This window comes from Pseudophryne corroboree, chromosome 4, assembly GCF_028390025.1.
Source record: "Pseudophryne corroboree isolate aPseCor3 chromosome 4, aPseCor3.hap2, whole genome shotgun sequence".
NCBI classification, from domain to species: domain Eukaryota; kingdom Metazoa; phylum Chordata; class Amphibia; order Anura; family Myobatrachidae; genus Pseudophryne; species Pseudophryne corroboree.
Genome location: NC_086447.1, coordinates 117424053 through 117441134, shown reverse-complemented (window position 1 = coordinate 117441134; position 17082 = coordinate 117424053). Strand labels below are relative to the sequence as shown.

Here is a 17082-nt window from a genome sequence, read left to right as displayed (position 1 = left end):
CCGGTGAGTAAAATCTTATTTTCTCTGACGTCCTAAGTGGATGCTGGGACTCCGTAAGGACCATGGGGATTATACCAAAGCTCCCAAACGGGCGGGAGAGTGCAGATGACTCTGCAGCACCGAATGAGCAAACTCTAGGTCCTCCTCGGCCAGGGTATCAAACTTGTAGACTCTTACAAAAATGTTTTAACCCGACCAAGTAATAGCTCGGCAAAGTTGTAAAGCCAAGACCCCTCGGGCAGCCGCCCAAGAAGAGCCCACTTTCCTCGTGGAATGGGCTTTTACAGATTTTTCAGGGCCCTGACTACATCCAGTAACTTGGAATCCTCCAAGTCCCAAGTAGCCGCAGGCACCACAATAGGTTGGTTCACATGAAAAACTGATACCACCTTAGGAAGGAATTGAGAACGAGTCCTCAATTCCGCCTTATCCATATAAAATACAGATAAGGGCTTTTGTATGACAAAGCCGCCAATTCTGATACACGCCTGGCCGACGCCAAGGCCCACAGAATGACCACTTTCCACGTGAGGTATTATAGCTCCACAGATTTAAGTGGCTCAACCCAATGCGACTTCAGGAAATCCAACACCACGTTGAGATCCCACGGTGCCACTGGAGGCACAAACGGGGGCTGACTATGCAGCACTCCCTTAACAAAAGTCTGAACTTCAGGCAGTGAAGCCAGTTCAATTTTGGAAGAAAATCGATAGAGCCGAAATCTGGACCTTAATGGAACCCAATTTTAGGCCCATAGTCACCTCTGACTGTAGGAAGTGCAGAAATCGACCTAGCTGAAATTTCTCCTTTGGGGCCTTCCTGGCCTCACAGTACGCAACATATTTCCGCCATATGCGGTGATAATGCTTTGCGTTCACTTCTTTCCTAGCTTTAAATAGCGTAGGGATAACTTCCTCCGGACATCCCTTTTCCTTCAGGATCCGGCGTTCAACCGCCATGCCGTCAACGCAGCCGCGGTACGTCTTGGAACAGACAGGCCCCCTGCTGCAGCAGGTCCTGTCTGAGCGGCAGAGGCCATGGGTCCTCTGAGATCATTTCTTGGAGTTCTGGTTACCAAGCTCTTCTTGGCCAACCCGGAACAATGAGTATAGTTCTTACGCCTCTCCTTCTTATTATTCTCATTACCCTGGGTAAGAGAGGCAGAGAAGGGAACACATACACCGACTGGTACACCCACGGTGTTACCAGAGCGTCCACAGCTATCGCCTGAGGGTCCTTGACCTGGCGCAATATCTTTGTAACTTTTAGTTGAGGCGGGACGCCATCATGTCCACCTGTGGCCTTTCCCAACGGTGTACAATCATTTGGAAGACTTCTGGATGAAGTGCCCACTCTCCCGGGTGGAGGTTGTGTCTTCTGAGAAAGTCTGCTTCTCAGTTGTCCACTCCGGGAATGAACACTGCTGACAGTGCTAACACATGATTTTCCGCCCATCGGAGAATCCTTGTGGCTTCTGCTATCGCCATCCTGCTTCTTGTGCCGCCCTGTCGGTTTACATGAGCGACCGCCGTGATGTTGTCTGACTGGATCAGCACCGGCCGGTGTTGAAGCAGGGGTCTAGCCTGACTTAAGGCATTGTAAATGGCCCTCAGTTCCAGAATATTTATGTGTAGGGAAGTCTCCTGACTTTTTCATAGCCTTGGAAGTTCCTTCCCTGTGTGACTGCCCCCCAGCCTCGAAGGCTGGCATCCGTGGACACCAGGACCCAGTCCTGTATGCCGAATCTGCGGCCCCCTAGAAGATGAGCACTCTGCAGCCACCACAACAGCGACACCCTGACCCTTGGAGACAGGGTTATCCGCCGATGCATCTGAAGATGCGACCCGGGCCACTTGTCCAACAGATCCCACTGGAAAATCCTTGCATGGGACCTGGCGAATGGAATTTCTTCGTAAGAAGCTACAATCTTTCCCAGGGCTCGCGTGCATTGATGCACCGACACCTGTATACGTATTAGGAGGTCTCTGTCTAGAGACAACAACTCCTTGGACTTCTCCTCCGGGAGAAAACCCTTTTTATCCTGTTCTGTGTCCAGAACCATACTCAGGAACAGTAGACGCGTCGTAGGGACCAGCTGCGACTTTGGAATATTCAGAATCCAGCCGTGCTGTTGTAGCACTTCCCGAGATAGTGCTACTCCGACGAACAACTGCTCCCTGGACCTCGCCTTTATAAGGAGATCGTCCAAGTACGGGATAATTATTTCGGCCATTACCTTGGTAAATACCTCGGTGCCGGGGACAGACCAACGGCAAGAGGGTCCGCTTGACTCAGGGCGTTGTATATGGCCCTTAGTTCCAGGATATTTATGTGCAGACAAGCCTCCTGACTTGACCACAACCCTTGGAAGTTTCTTCCCTGAGTGACTGCCCCCCATCCTCGGAGGCTCGCATCCGTGGTCACCAGGACCCAGTCCTGTACGCTGAACCTGCGGCCCTCGAGAAGGTGAGCACTCTGCAGCCACCACAGAAGAGACACCCTGGCCCTGGAGGACAGGGTGATCAGCCGATGCATCTGAAGATGCGATCCGGACCACTTGTCCAACAGATCCCACTGAAAGATCCTCGCATGGAACCTGCCGAAGGGAATGGCTTCGTATGATGTCACCATCTTTCCCAGGACTCGCGTGCAGTGATGCACCGACACCTGTTGCGGTTTTAAGAGGTCTCTGACTAGAGTCACAAGCTCCTGAGCCTTCTCCGCCGGGAGAAACACCTTCTTCTGGTCTGTGTCCAGAATCATGCCCAGAAAGGGCAGACGCGTCGTAGGAATCAGCTGCGACTTTGGGATATTCAGAATCCAGCCGTGCTGTTGCAACACTTCCTGAGAGTGTGCTACGCTGATCAGCAACTGCTCTCTGGACCTCGCCTTTATGAGGAGATCGTCCAAGTATGGGATAATTGTGACTCCTTGCTTTCTCAGGAGCACCATCATTTCCGCCATTACCTTGGTAAATATTCTCGGTGCCGTGGAGAGCCCAAACGGCAACGTCTGGAATTGGTAATGACAATCCTGTACCACAATATTGAGGTACTCCTGGTGAAGAGGGTAAATAGGGACATGCAGGTAATCATCCTTGATGTCCAGTGATACCATGAAATTCTCCAGGCTTGCAATAATCGCCCTGAGCGATTCCATTTTGAACTTGAACCTTCGTATATAAGTGTTCAAGGCTTTCAATTTTAGAATGGGTCTCACCGAACCGTCTGGTTTCGGTACCACAACATTTTGGAATAGTAACCCCGGCCTTGTTGAAGGAGGGGTACCTTGATTTCACCTGCTGGAAGTACAGCTTGTGAATTGCCGCCAGTACTACCTTTCTCCGAGGGCAGCAGGCAAGGCTGATGTGAGGTAACGGCGAGGGGGAGTCGCCTCGATCTCCAGCCTGTATCCCTGTGATACTATTTGCAGAACCTAGAGATCCACCTGTGGGCAAGCCCACTGGTCCCTGAAGCTCCCGAGACACGCCCCTACCTCCACCTGTGGAGCCCCAGCGTCATGCGGTGGACTCAGAGGAAGCGGGGGAAGATTTTTGATCCTGGGAACTGGCTGCTGGTGCAGCTTTTTTCCTTCTTCCCTTGTCTCTGTGCAGAAAGGAAGCGCTTTTGACCCGCTTGCTTTTCTGAAGCCGAAAGGACTGTACCTGAAAATACGGTGCTTTCTTAGGCTGTGAGGAAACCTGAGGTAAAAAATTTTCTTCCCAGCTGTTGCTGTGGATACGAGGTCCCAGAGACCATCCCCAAACAATTCCTCACCCTTATAAGGCAGAATCTCCATGTGCCTTTTACAGGCAGCATCACCTGTCCACTGCCGGGTTTCTAATACCCTCCTGGCAGAATGGACATTGCATTAATTCTGGATGCCAGCCGGCAAATATCCCTCTGTGCATCCTTTATATATAAGACAACGTCTTAAATATGCTCAATGTTAGCAAAATATTATCCCTGTCTTAGCGTATTAATATTATCTGACAGGGTATCAGACCACGCTGCAGCAGCACTATTTATGCTGAGGCAATTGCAGGTCTCAGTATATAACCTGAGTGTGTAAATACAGACTTAAGGATCGCCTCCTGCTTTTTATCAGCAGGTTCCTTCAAGGTGGCCGTATCCTAAGACGGCAGTGCCACCTTTTGACAAACGTGTGAGCGCCTTATCCACCCTAAGGGATATCTCCCAACGTGACCTATCCTCTGGCGGGAAAGGGTACGCCATCAGTAACTTTTTTTAGAAATTACCAGTTTCTTATCGGGGGAAACCACGCTTCTTTACACACTTCATTCATTCATCTGATGGGGGAACAAAACACTGGCTGCTTTTTCTCCCCAAAAATAAAACCCCTTTTATGTGGTACTTGGGTTCATGTCAGAAAATGCGTAACACATTTTTCATTGCCGAGATCATGTAACGGATGTTCCTAGTGGATTGTGTATATGTCTCAACCTCGTCGATACTGGAGTCAGACTCCGTGTCGACATCTGTGTCTGCCATCTGAGGTAACGGGCGTTTTTTGAGCCCCTGATGGCCTTTGAGACGCCTGGGCAGGCGCGGGCTGAGAAGCCGGCTGTCCCACAGCTGTTACGTCATCCAGCCTTTTATGTAAGGAGTTGACACTGTCGGTTAATACCTTCCACCTATCCATCCACTCTGGTGTCGGCCCCACAGGGGGCGACATCCCATTTATCGGCCTCTGCTCCGCCTCCACGTAACCTTCCTCATCCAACATGTCGACACAGCCGTACCGACACACCGCACACACACAGGGAATGCTCTGACTGAGGACAGGACCCCACAAAGTCCTTTGGGGAGACAGAGAGAGAGTATGCCAGCACACACCAGAGCGCTATATAATGCAGGGATTAACACTATAACTGAGTGATTTTTCCCCAAATAGCTGCTTGTATACATATATTGCGCCTAAATTTAGTGCCCCCCCTCTCTTTTTAACCCTTTGAGCCTGAAAACTACAGGGGAGAGCCTGGGAAGCTGTCTTCCAGCTGCACTGTGAAGAGAAAATGGCGCCAGTGTGCTGAGGGAGAAGCCCCGCCCCTTTTCTCCCGCTTTTTCTGGAATACTGGCAGGGGTAATTTTACATCTATATAGCCTCTAGGACTATATATGATGTAGATTTGCCAGCCAAGGTGTCATATATTGCCCTCAGGGCGCCCCCCCCAGTGCCCTGCACCCATCAGTGACCGGAGTGTGAGGTGTACATGAGGAGCAATGGCGCACAGCTGCAGTGCTGTGCGCTACCTTGGTGAAGACCGAAGTCTTCTGCCGCCGATTTTCCGGACTCTTCATGCTTCTGGCTCTGTAAGGGGGACGGCGGCGCGGCTCCGGGAACGAACACCAAGGTCGGGTCCTGCGGTCGATCCCTCTGGAGCTAATGGTGTCCAGTAGCCTAAGAAGCCCAAACTACCACCTGTTAGGTAGGTTCGCTTCTTCTCCCCTTAGTCCCTCGCTGCAGTGAGTCTGTTGCCAGCAGATCTCACTGTAAAATAAAAAACCTAAAATATACTTTCTTTCTAGGAGCTCAGGAGAGCCCCTAGTGTGCATCCAGCTCAGCCGGGCACAAGAATCTAACTGAGGTCTGGAGGAGGGTCTTAGTGGAAGGAGCCAGTGCACACCAGGTAGTCCTGAAGCTTTCTTTAGTTGTGCCCAGTCTCCTGCGGAGCCGCTAATCCCCATGGTCCTTACGGAGTCCCAGCATCCACTTAGGACGTCAGAGAAAAGTCAGTTGCCACCCACAAATGCCTTCTTCCTGTCAATCACCTTGTGTTCGCCCGTGCGATCGTTTTTTTTGCACCATCCCGTCGCTATGCACCGATGCCGGTGCAGGCGTACGATGTGCCTGCGCATTGCGGTGCATGCGCAGTTTGGACCTGATCGCAGGCTGTGAGAAAACGCAGCCTAGCGATCAGGTCTGAATTACCCCAGTGTACAGTACTTCAAAACAATCCTTTTATCTGCACTACTGTATATTGCTGCTACTAAATAAAAGCAGTAACGCCAGCATCACTCATTATTATCCATACTAGTTACCAGCCCGTCACAATGGCGGAACAACATCACAGTAATGTCAGTACCGACGGCGTTGCGTGCAGGAACGGAGCAACAGTCGAATTGCTCCATTGGATGCCATCCAGTGGCCGCCGGTGTGCAAAACACTTGAATTCCCCCTACAGAGGTGAGGAGTAGCGTTAGCTTTTATTATACAGGATACTATTATGGTGGCCAATCCCGGGATCTGGATCGGCGGAATCCCGGGATTTTGCCCAAAAATTGGCTGGTATTCAATCCCGGGATTGGGGATTCCAAACCCGGGGATTTTGGGATTAGGAAACCCCTTGTTGTTTCAATGCCGGGCAGGGTTGAGCGTCCTCAGGAGGCTGAGACGCTGCACGGCTCCCCATGCTGTCGTCTGTGCACACTGCGCAGCGTGACGTGAAGTCAGAGCTCACGCTGCGCAGCTGCCCGGAACTCAGTGCCTGCACCTTGAAGGAGATTAAAAACACAGGTGAGGGTAAAATATGTGGACTGGGCAGGGCGGGGGTTGACGGTCATTGAAAAGGAACCAATCCCAGGTATCCCTGGATTGATCATTTTTCAATCCCGATTCCCGGGATTAAAAAAAATGGCCCGGGATTGGCCACCCTAGATACTACGCTATATTCCACTAGCACAGTGATTCCCAACCGCTGTGCCGCGGCACACTAGTGTGTCGCCAGCGATTCTCAAGTGTGCCGCACAGCCGCCAGAGTTGCCACTGCCTGACTGCCGCAGTCATGACTGAGAAGATCGGCCAGCGCTGGGCACTTCTGCAGCCCAGCCTGCGACCTATGCTGATGAGCCATGACTCACAGGTCATGCAAACACCACATCACGTTACCGCCTGGAGTGCCCGCCCACTGCTGATCTGTGCTGCTGCCTCCATTCGTTCTCGGCGCTCGTCACTGCTCCCACCACTGACAGTAAAAGATTTAACAGTCACAGGTTAGTGTGGCATTCCTATGGGGGCAATGTGTAGTGGCATTCCTATGGGGCAATGTGTTTTGGCATTCCTATGGGGGCAATGTGTGGTGGCATTCCTATGGGGGCAATGTGTGATGGCATTACTATGGGGGCAATGTGTAGTGGCATTCCTATGGGGGCAATGTGTAGTGGCATTCCTATGGGGGCAATGTGTGGTGGCATTCCTATGGGGGCAATGTGTGGTGGCATTCCTATGGGGGCAATGTGTGATGGCATTACTATGGGGGCAATGTGTGGTGGTATTCCTATGGTGGCAATGTGTGGTGGCATTCCTATGGGGGCAATGTGTAGTGGCATTCCTATGGGGGCAATGTGTAGTGGCATTCCTATGGGGGCAATGTGTGGTGGCATTCCTATGGGGGCAATGTGTGGTGGCATTCCTATGGGGGCAATGTGTGGTGGCATTCCTATGGGGGCAATGTGTGGTGGCATTCCTATGGGGGCAATGTGTGGTGGCATTCCTACGGGGGCAATGTGTGGTGGCATTCCTATGGGGGCAATGTGTGATGGCATTACTATGGGGGCAATGTGTGGTGGCATTCCTATGGGGGCAATGTGTGGTGGCATTCCTATGGGGGGCAATGTGTGGTGGCATTCATATGGGGGCAATGTGTGATGGCATTACTAAGGGGGCAATGTGTGATGGCATTACTATGGGGGCAATGTGTGGTGGCATTCCTATGGGGGCAATGTGTGGTGGCATTCCTATGGGGGCAATGTGTGGTGGCATTACTATGGGGGCAATATGTGGTGGCATTACTATGGGGGCAATGTGTGGAATTACTGTGGGGGCCAGTGCATTTGTGTTTTTCCCCCTTAGGGGCCAATATCTGTTTGTTTTATATCCCCGTGTGTGTGTGTTTGTTTTTTTTGCGCGGTACTGATGGTGTGCCTTGGCAATTTTCAAATCATGTTTGGTGTGCCGCGAACTGACCAAGGTTCAAAATCACTGCACTAGCAGTTTTGGGAAGTTATACGGAATGCCACACATTGCTTTACATTCTTTTCTTATAAGTATATTTTGCATCTGGCATCTTTTGGCTTCCAGATCTATATGAGTCCTGGGTAAAAAGCACGCAGATGTGAATGTAACCTAATCACGTCTGTATTTTCATTGTAAATTCATTTCATTGTTATAGCTGAGGCTGCAAGCTAGGACAGGCTTTTCCTTAAGGTCTTGTTTTTGAAAATGAAGTTCAGTGTGAGAGCTTTTTATTCCTGGTAATGAGAAGGAGTGATTCTCAGTGGGAGAAACACAGGCGCACCGGCTACTTTGTAGCTGACAAAAATAATTATTACTGCTTTCTATCCAGTATGTAACATGTTTGTTCTTCAGCAGAAATGAATGAGCCTAATTTGTAGCTGGTGTAAAAATAGTTCATGTGGAATAAGCGTAAATATTTCAACGCTGCTGTAAACGGAGTCATGCCGCTCTTTCTTTGCACAACTCTAAAACGTTCCTAAAACCCTAAATTTATAGATTCATCTTCACTTCAGGGGATGAATGGACCCCCAACGATTGAGTATCCAACTCACTGTGAGATGACAACTTACTCTACCGGAGCAATTCAGTATTGCTCCGATGCGGAGACAAAGCTGTCCTCATGATCACTTACACTGCCGGGTCTACCCAGTGCGCATGCGAGACCGGTGCCGCAGGCTCACTTTGCGGAGGTGACGGACAGATCCACTTGGATACCTCTTCCAACCCCGGACCTCCATGCCACAGGAAAGAAGGGGGAATCCGAGAACCAGCACCAAGGGGTATGCTCACCATTCGGTTTAGAGAATTGCAACTTTGGTGAAATTGCACCAATACCTGCTGGTGGTCGCAGTTCTCAATGTTCTGTGGGTATATGGATTGCAATGGGAGGAAAACATTGTGCTCTCTGTTGTAAAGGATGGAACCACCAGATAAGGATTTATGGGTCTATACTCACCCCTTGAGGTATGTTTGCTTTGGACATTAATTTGGAACCCCAATGACTTTATTATCAATTGTAAGGATACCAATAGTTTGCGTACTGTGAATGCAATACAGTACTTCAATTTATGTGCCACATGTATCACAGATCACTGTCTGCTTCCTCAGGCAGAAAAAGAGAAAAAAACCCCCCAATACACTGTATTACAAGATAACTGCAAAAGTTATAGAACACATCTTATTACCTGTAACTATCCCAGAATGCTCTGTTCTGTACCCTATCTATTCTCCAGGCATTTACAGTATGGGGCAGTGCCACCGACACCTGCAGTGTTGGACCAAATCACGAGAACAAGACAACAGTCAGCATGCCGACTAGCAGGGACTAGTCCACAACATCCATAGAGTGGGAATAGAACCTGTGGCGAGCACAGCTCGCCACCAAGCCCGTAAGGGGCTTGTTGCGCTCAACCTCCGCCGGCATTCCGTCACTGGGATTCCCAGCGGCGGTAATGCGTACCCAACCCCACACAAAAGCATGGCTGCTTTCAAATTTTATTTAAGTCGATTCATAACTGGGATGGAATTATCATAAAAAAATTAATAATAATAATTAGAACAATTAATAAATTATACTAATAATGAATAATAAAAAGAACACCTTATTTGAAGCGAAATAGCAATGTTATGCTCTCAGTATATACAGTATGCAACAACCTCACCCACCTGGCGAACAATAAATATGGCTGCAAGCTAGTGATGGAAAAGGTGATTTTAGTCATTATGAGGAAAATCTTAATCCATGGACACCAGAAAACTATTGAGAAACAGATCAGATTAGCGTCAAAGCGGATCTTCTGCTGTTGTTCTTTGTCTCAAAGTGCAGTAAAAATAGGAGCTTACACAACTTCATATATGAACCCTAACCAAACATAAAATGTATATTAGCGATGTTCCAGGAACTGCTGATAAAGTGCAGCTATGAATTCATGGTCACGTAATCTTGAATTCACAATGTAAAGCTTCATTTTATAAAAAATAAATGTAATTTTTTAAAGAAAATGCCAGTATTTTGACCCATATTTTTCATGCACCAGTTAACTAGAAAATTACAGAACCTGAAGTGTCCTGATAAAATGTATCAAGGGGATTAGAACAACACAGACGCCCCCCCCACCCTACCGACAGCTGTACGACTTGTGAATGCAAAATAAGAGACTTTTTGTGCTGCTGAAAGGAAGGACCTCTGTATTGTTAATTCTGTTAACTAATCATTAGAAAACTGGAAGTTGCTGGGTTAGGGCTGCTGGATTTGTGGCTTTCCACACGCAGCACATTTTTAATTTTGCACAAGCTGGACGGCTTCCCAGCAGCACATTGATTTGTGGACAACTTCTTAAAACACCCGCAGTGTAATTAAATATTAAGACCCACTTTGATTTATGCTCTAAGAGGATTACTTGACAAACTAGGAGTAGCTTTTTCACACATCATCTGACAATATTTACTTTTCTTTACTTCCGAGGGATACTGGATCTAAAATCCCCATCCGGTTGAGGATCACCTATCTCCTTCGAAGACTACAGGGTAGGATTGGACAGGAGAACACAGGTTCCATTTTCCATGGTGACCGTCTCCATACGGTTGGACTCCCATTGCACATGCCCAATCTTTCGGCCTAATTCAGACCTGATCGCTAGGCTGCGTTTTCGTACAGCGGGCGACCAGGTCTAAACTGCACATGCGTATGCACCACAATGCACAGGCGCGTCGCATGGGTACAAAGCGGATCGCGGCTCAGCAATGGGTTTGTGCGAAAGATCCATTCGCACGGGCATTCGCAAGGAGATTGACAGGAAGAAGGCGTTTGTGGGTGGCAAAAAACACAGGCGTGTCCAAGCGCTTGCAGTGAGGGTTCCTGAAGTCAATTCCGGTCCCAGACAAGCTGATGTGATCGCAGCGGCTGAGTAAGTCCTGGGCTCCGCAGAAACTGCACAAAATCAGTTTGTACAGCTCTGCTACACATGCGTTCGCACACTTGCAAAGCGAAAATACACTCCCCTATGGGCGGCGACTAAGTGAACGCAGGACTGCAAAAAAAACCCTACTGAGCGAACAAGTCTGAATTAGCCCCTATGAACTGTGACTTTCTTTTTCCCTTTTTAATCTACGATACGGGACTAATTACTTATTGGACATCTCTTGTGGGTACCACATTGGTTTATTAAGCCATTATGTTGTGATGTATTTTCACTGATATATTGTCTGTCCCACATTTGTCTATCATACCTCATTGTACGTTTAGTTAAAGGGGTAACTTGGGTGGAGCGCAGAAGTTGGATTTACGCCTGTTGTTGTCTGTATTTGTGTTGGGTGTCAAGTGTTCTTCCACACTGCAGCCACACAGGACGCAGCAGTTCTCTATATTATCCTTTGTTGTTTCTTCTGTAGAGCACTGATTAATATACCAACATACACTCTCTACGTCCATATCCATATTATTATGAGACTAAATTGGCTGTGACAGGTCAACAGTGCATATTTCAGTGTGAATTCCACAAGTGGACTTCTCAAAACCCAGAGGCAGGTATGCATGTATGACGACACTATGCTTGGAGTGGGGTTCCAAGTGAAATATAAGGGGGTGGGAACAGTGTGTCCAATTTGTAGGCTTACCATACTATCCCTTTAAACCGGTGCACTCATGAATTACCCAGGTTCTGTGGCTGGCTGAATTCATTCCTGGTTTTAATTAGCTCGAGAACCTGTGTTATTCATGAGTGTCCCGGTTTAAAGGGATAGTACGGTAAGCCTACCTATTTCTATTCTTGTGTCCTGCCTTTGGCATGCTGTTAACTGCAGCATCAAAGTGAGTCTTAATGGCACAATACAACCACAAATTGCATCTTCACGTCTTCAGATAGACCACTTCACCGGGGGATCAAGGAGTTTGGTTCACTCTCCGGAATAACTAAGAAATATTCATGGATTGACCTTCTCCTTAGGCTATGTGGGCAAATGGCCCTAACTTTAAAGCATAAAGGGCTGCACGCCACAAGGTGAGGGATCCTATTGTGAAAGTTGCATAATTATTATCCTTTATTTGTTCAGCACCAAAATATTCCACAGAGATGTACAATCAGGGTGAACAAACGCAACTTATTTGATTAACAATACAATACCAGTACAACAAAGCGTGAGAGGTTCCAGCTTGCTTAACATTACAGGATGGGGGAGATAAAACAGAAGGTAGAAGGGCTTGTTCTGTACAGTGGACCATCCATGTGTAAATCAATCTGTATGAGCGGATGTAGGGCGACGATATCAGCAGAATTGATAAGACGGGCAGGAAAATATATGTACTGATATCAATACAAAGTGTAGGAGTTGGGCTGAAAGTGCTGGGACGGAAAACCCAACACAAGGCATTATGCGCAATACTGTAGCAACGCAAATATATAGAGCAACAGGAATATATAGAGCAACGAGAATATATAGAGCAATGGGAAATATAGAGAGCAATGGGAAATATAGAGAGCAATGGGAATGTATAGAGCAATGGGAAATATAGAGAGCAATGGGAATATAGAAAGCAATGGGAATATATATATAAACTTACTGAAGGCATCATTACAGCTGGATTCTAGCCAGCATAAATAGGGGTGGTCTTCACTTTGTCAGCGGTCGGGCTCCCGGCGACCAGCATACCGGCGCCGGAATCCCAGCCGCCAGCATACCGCCAGTTCTTCTCCCTCTCGGGGGTTCACGACCCCCCTGGAGGGAGAATAGATAGCGTGCGTAGCGTGACCGCAGCATGGCGAGCGCAGCGAGTCCGCAAGGGGCTCATTTGCGCTCGCCAGCTGTGGGTATGCCGGTGGCCGGGATTCCGGCGCCGGTATACTGGTTGCTGGGAGCCCGGCCGCCGGCATACCATACTACACCCCATAAATTACATAGGACATCTGCACACTACCCTAGACATCACTACATTGGTCTAAATGGTGGAAACACGCACACATTTATTTTATATTAGACACTATAGGGTGTTATGTTCTCAACAGAGGCAGTTTAGGAGAGGAGGGGGCCTGAGTGCAGGCTCCGTTTGGGCCCCTCCTCTCCGGCGGCGCAGTAGACTCTGGTATTGTGCCACAGTGTACTGTGCATGTGCAGGTCCCTGGGAAGAAGGCGCCCGCACTGCGTTTCCGGGGGCAGCTCTATTGCACAAGCCACCAGAAAATAGCAGCAGCAGACATTTTCTGAGTGATTTTTGATGCCATGCAGCTAGCGCTGGGCCGACAGAGAGGTGAGTATAAGGAAATGGGTGCAGGGTGTGCGATGTGTGTGCCCCTCTGGACCCAGGGGCCCGTGTGCACCCCACACTTTGCACCTATTATAGATACACCATATTGCACTACAGATGTGTCCTCATACATCTAATCTCATTATGCCACGCAGTGCGAGTGAGCCACCAGCTCCCGCACATGTCTAACGGTGAGTGCCTTCTTTGCTGAAAATGCATCTTAGTCGTAATGCAATGCAGCTAAAAAGATGCAAATAAGACGCCTGACGCTAGCAGAGTCTCACGGGTCCTGGTCTCATTGACACATGTCCCAAGAGACTTTTTTGAGTCCTGTTTTGCTTGAGTGTGTGTCTTAATCGCAATGTGATGTAACAAAACCGCTTCACAAGACTGAACTAATTAATATCATGTGACACCCACTGCTTCTCCCCTGCATCACTATCTCCCCATCACCCACTCTCTCCTGTCGCCCCCTCCCCATCATACAATTATGACATTCCATTTAAGGCCACGCCCCTTGTTGTAAGGCCACGCCCTTGTTAGAAAGCCACATCCAATTTTCTAGGAGCGTGCACAAAACTCCCTACCCCTTTCTTCACCTGTCATGGTGCGCCCCCAACCCCCCCCCCCCCATGCTATTTTGTTCTTGACCTGCCCATGAGAATGTGTGTCAGAAATTTAGGGAAAAAAGTGTTCATCATTAAACTCTGACAATCTTTCAGGTTCCAGCTTTACTGCTGAGGCCGGACGGCTGCTAGTTGTATAGTTACAAAAATCAGAATAATCCTATTCTATGAGTCTGTACCTTACTGGATTAAATAATACATTGCTTTGTTGGTGGTAACATAAGATACCTGTAGACAAATTTGTAGGTTAGGTTCGTCTAATAATATGGAACAGTAAATATGTCCTCCGGACTCAGTTTAAATACCAAGAGCAGAAAAACATAATAAAAGTAATAAGCCAAACTGTCTCCAAAACTGTTATTTATATCAATCTTTGTATCTCTGAGGCAAAAGACTTTGCAGATACTGCGACACAAACGTTTCACATAAATGATTCTCTCTCTTGTGTGAAATTCAGGTAATTTAATGCAGCCTACAATTTAGGTGAAGGCTAAAAACTGAAAATGTCCCTTCCAGTCCTTAATTATAGAACTAGTACAAATACACAGAAGTACTCTAGTAACTTAAAACGCAAGATTACAAAATCAGAAGCCAAGCCATTTACTACTCAGAACAGTCCCTAAACAATTGAGAGTTAAAAGCTTGTTCTAATAAGAGCAGCTCAATGCATACAGTACTTTAATAATAATAGTTATTTTATGTTCCCCAGTACAATCTGAATAAATGGTCAAGAACCATACAGTATATGCATAACAGAACTTTTGCATATCTACTGTATACTGTATCTATCAGCAAATTCCACGATTTGCAGCATCAATAACAGGATAAAGTAATTCACAGCTACAGTATTTGCAATTGCAAAAGTGTGTGAGTGGGGGATAGTTTCTGCGAGAGTGGTCTCATTTTCCCAGGAGCCATGGTGAACTCCCTGAGACTCAAAGATGTGTGTGTACATATACACACACACACACATATATATATATACACGCACACACTCACAGATGTAGCCACATCTCATCTTACCATCGTATGGCGTTTAGTTGGAAAAACTAGTCGCATTACATATGTCTGCACTTGGCTGCAGGGCAGAGTCTACAGTCGCAGGGTGGTGCATGCATTCTTGTAAAGAATTAAGTATCCGGCGAGTGCAATACTCATGTTCGTCCACCAGGGGGTATATTCAATTGCTGTCGGATCCATTCCGACAAGCCCTATTCAACTGAGTGGCCAAATCCGACTGTCGGATATGAGCCTAATCCGACTGTCGGATTTGGCCGGCATCCGTGATGCTGCTGTCAGCAGTACTCTGTGTGTTCACAGGGAGCTGCTGGAGGGAGCCGCACTCAGCCATATAGCCGCCTGTGTAACCGGGGAGCCGTGTAGCCGGGCAGCGCTGCTGTGGGACCATGGATCTGTGGAGCCGCCTGGGGAGTCGTGTAGCTGGGCAGTGCTGCCGTGGAACCGTGGAGCCACCTGAGGAGCTGTGTAGCCGGGCAGCGCTGCCGTGACACAGTGGAGCTGTAACCAGGGAGCGCTGCCGTGGAGCCGCTTGGGGAGCTGTGTAGTCCTGCCAGGACAGAGGAGTCTGGCCGAGGGGACGCCCGTCAGAGAGGAGCCATGTCTTCCACCGACCACGGCTGCATTTGCCCGCCGGTAAGCACTCTCTCTGACTCCCTCGCCCCGCTCCCCCATCTGATCTTCTCAATGCGACTTTTTTTAAAGTTGGATTGAGATTGTCGGAAACGGGACCAAAACCTGTGGGATTAGGCACTGTTTTCGACAGATGCAAGCGGATCGGCGGCTATTCCGCCGATCCACGTGTTTTCCAACAAGTCGGGAATTCCCGACTTGTCGGAAAAAAACAGCCCCTATTGAATAGGTCGGAACCCCTTCCGTCCTAAATCAGTCGGAAACTGCTGTCTTTCCGACAAGACGGCAGTTTCCAACTCTTATTGAATATACTCCCAGGTGTTGCTTTTGAAAACCACCATTGCGCATGCGTGGTCTCCAATGTAACGTCAAATGATGCTTACAGATTTAGAACTACTTTTTTTAAGATGCTTTTTTATTCCCATTGCATGCCTTTGCAATTTCAGCAGTGATGTGTGGCAGAAACGCAGTGATACTGTAACACGCCACACAAATAAACGGTGGGCTCCAGGTTCATCTGTCATGACATAAAAAGAACTGCTTCTATGAATAGCTGAGAGTGCATCTATTGACGCAAGCAAACGAGCAGGTACTGCTGTTTATACAATATATAGCTGGTGCTCTTGAGTTCACTTACAGTGACTCCAGGTATCAGCACAAAAAACTGTATTTTTGCATTAAGCTGACTGTGTGTCTGTTGCCCAACTGAAAATGACAGTGAACAACTACTATACACAGTAACAGCACAGTAACAAAATCATTGCAATCAGTGACATCACTATGTCACTGCTGGTGTGCAAAAGACTGTCCTAAGACATACCTTCGTAGGAGCAGACAGACTTTTTTCTGTGGGTAGTAAAATAAGCCTTAAAATATATATATATAAATAAATATATATATATATATATATATATATATATATACAGTATAATATTGATAGCAGCAGAATTCTAAATTGTTTTATAGGAAAAAAATAAACATCTGCCATTTACGGGAATTGAACCCAGGTTCATGGGTATGCTAAGCAGTCATGCTACCGCTAGACCACTAATTGGTCATTTCAAGCAGCACTCCTGGGGGCCAATGTTTATTTGTAAGACATGCTACTACCAGGCTATGCTAAGCAGTCATGCTACAGCAAGATCACAGAAGGCACGCTGTCAAATCTTGCACATCCACAGTTACATATTGTAGTGATGTCACTGACTGCAATGATTTTATTTTAGGTGGGAAGGGGCAAAAGATGCAGTCAGCTTAGTGCAAAAAGACATGTTCTCTCTAGTGTGGAGCTAGAAAGCCCTTGGAGAAAGAAGCAGACAGCACTCCACGATTTTGGCATAAAAGGTGTATTTAACAGTACAGGTGCATACTCAATGTTTCAAGGTCATGCAGGGCCTTTTCATCAGGACGTGCAAACATAAAACATATATATACTCAAAAAGCATTTTTAATGAAACAATCTTGCAACTTGTTGCAGAAATCAAATACCATTTAAACATACATGCAATTTTCCTATGGCAATCTCTAGTG

The 17082-nt window shown here is 47.6% G+C and overlaps 1 protein-coding gene across 3 annotated transcripts in view; it reads right to left on the bottom strand.

Annotated features, from left to right (window-relative positions):
• The window catches only part of NBAS (NBAS subunit of NRZ tethering complex), a 1316984-nt gene that overhangs the window by 309294 nt on the left and 990608 nt on the right, over nucleotides 1–17082 (bottom strand). The window lies entirely within an intron of this gene.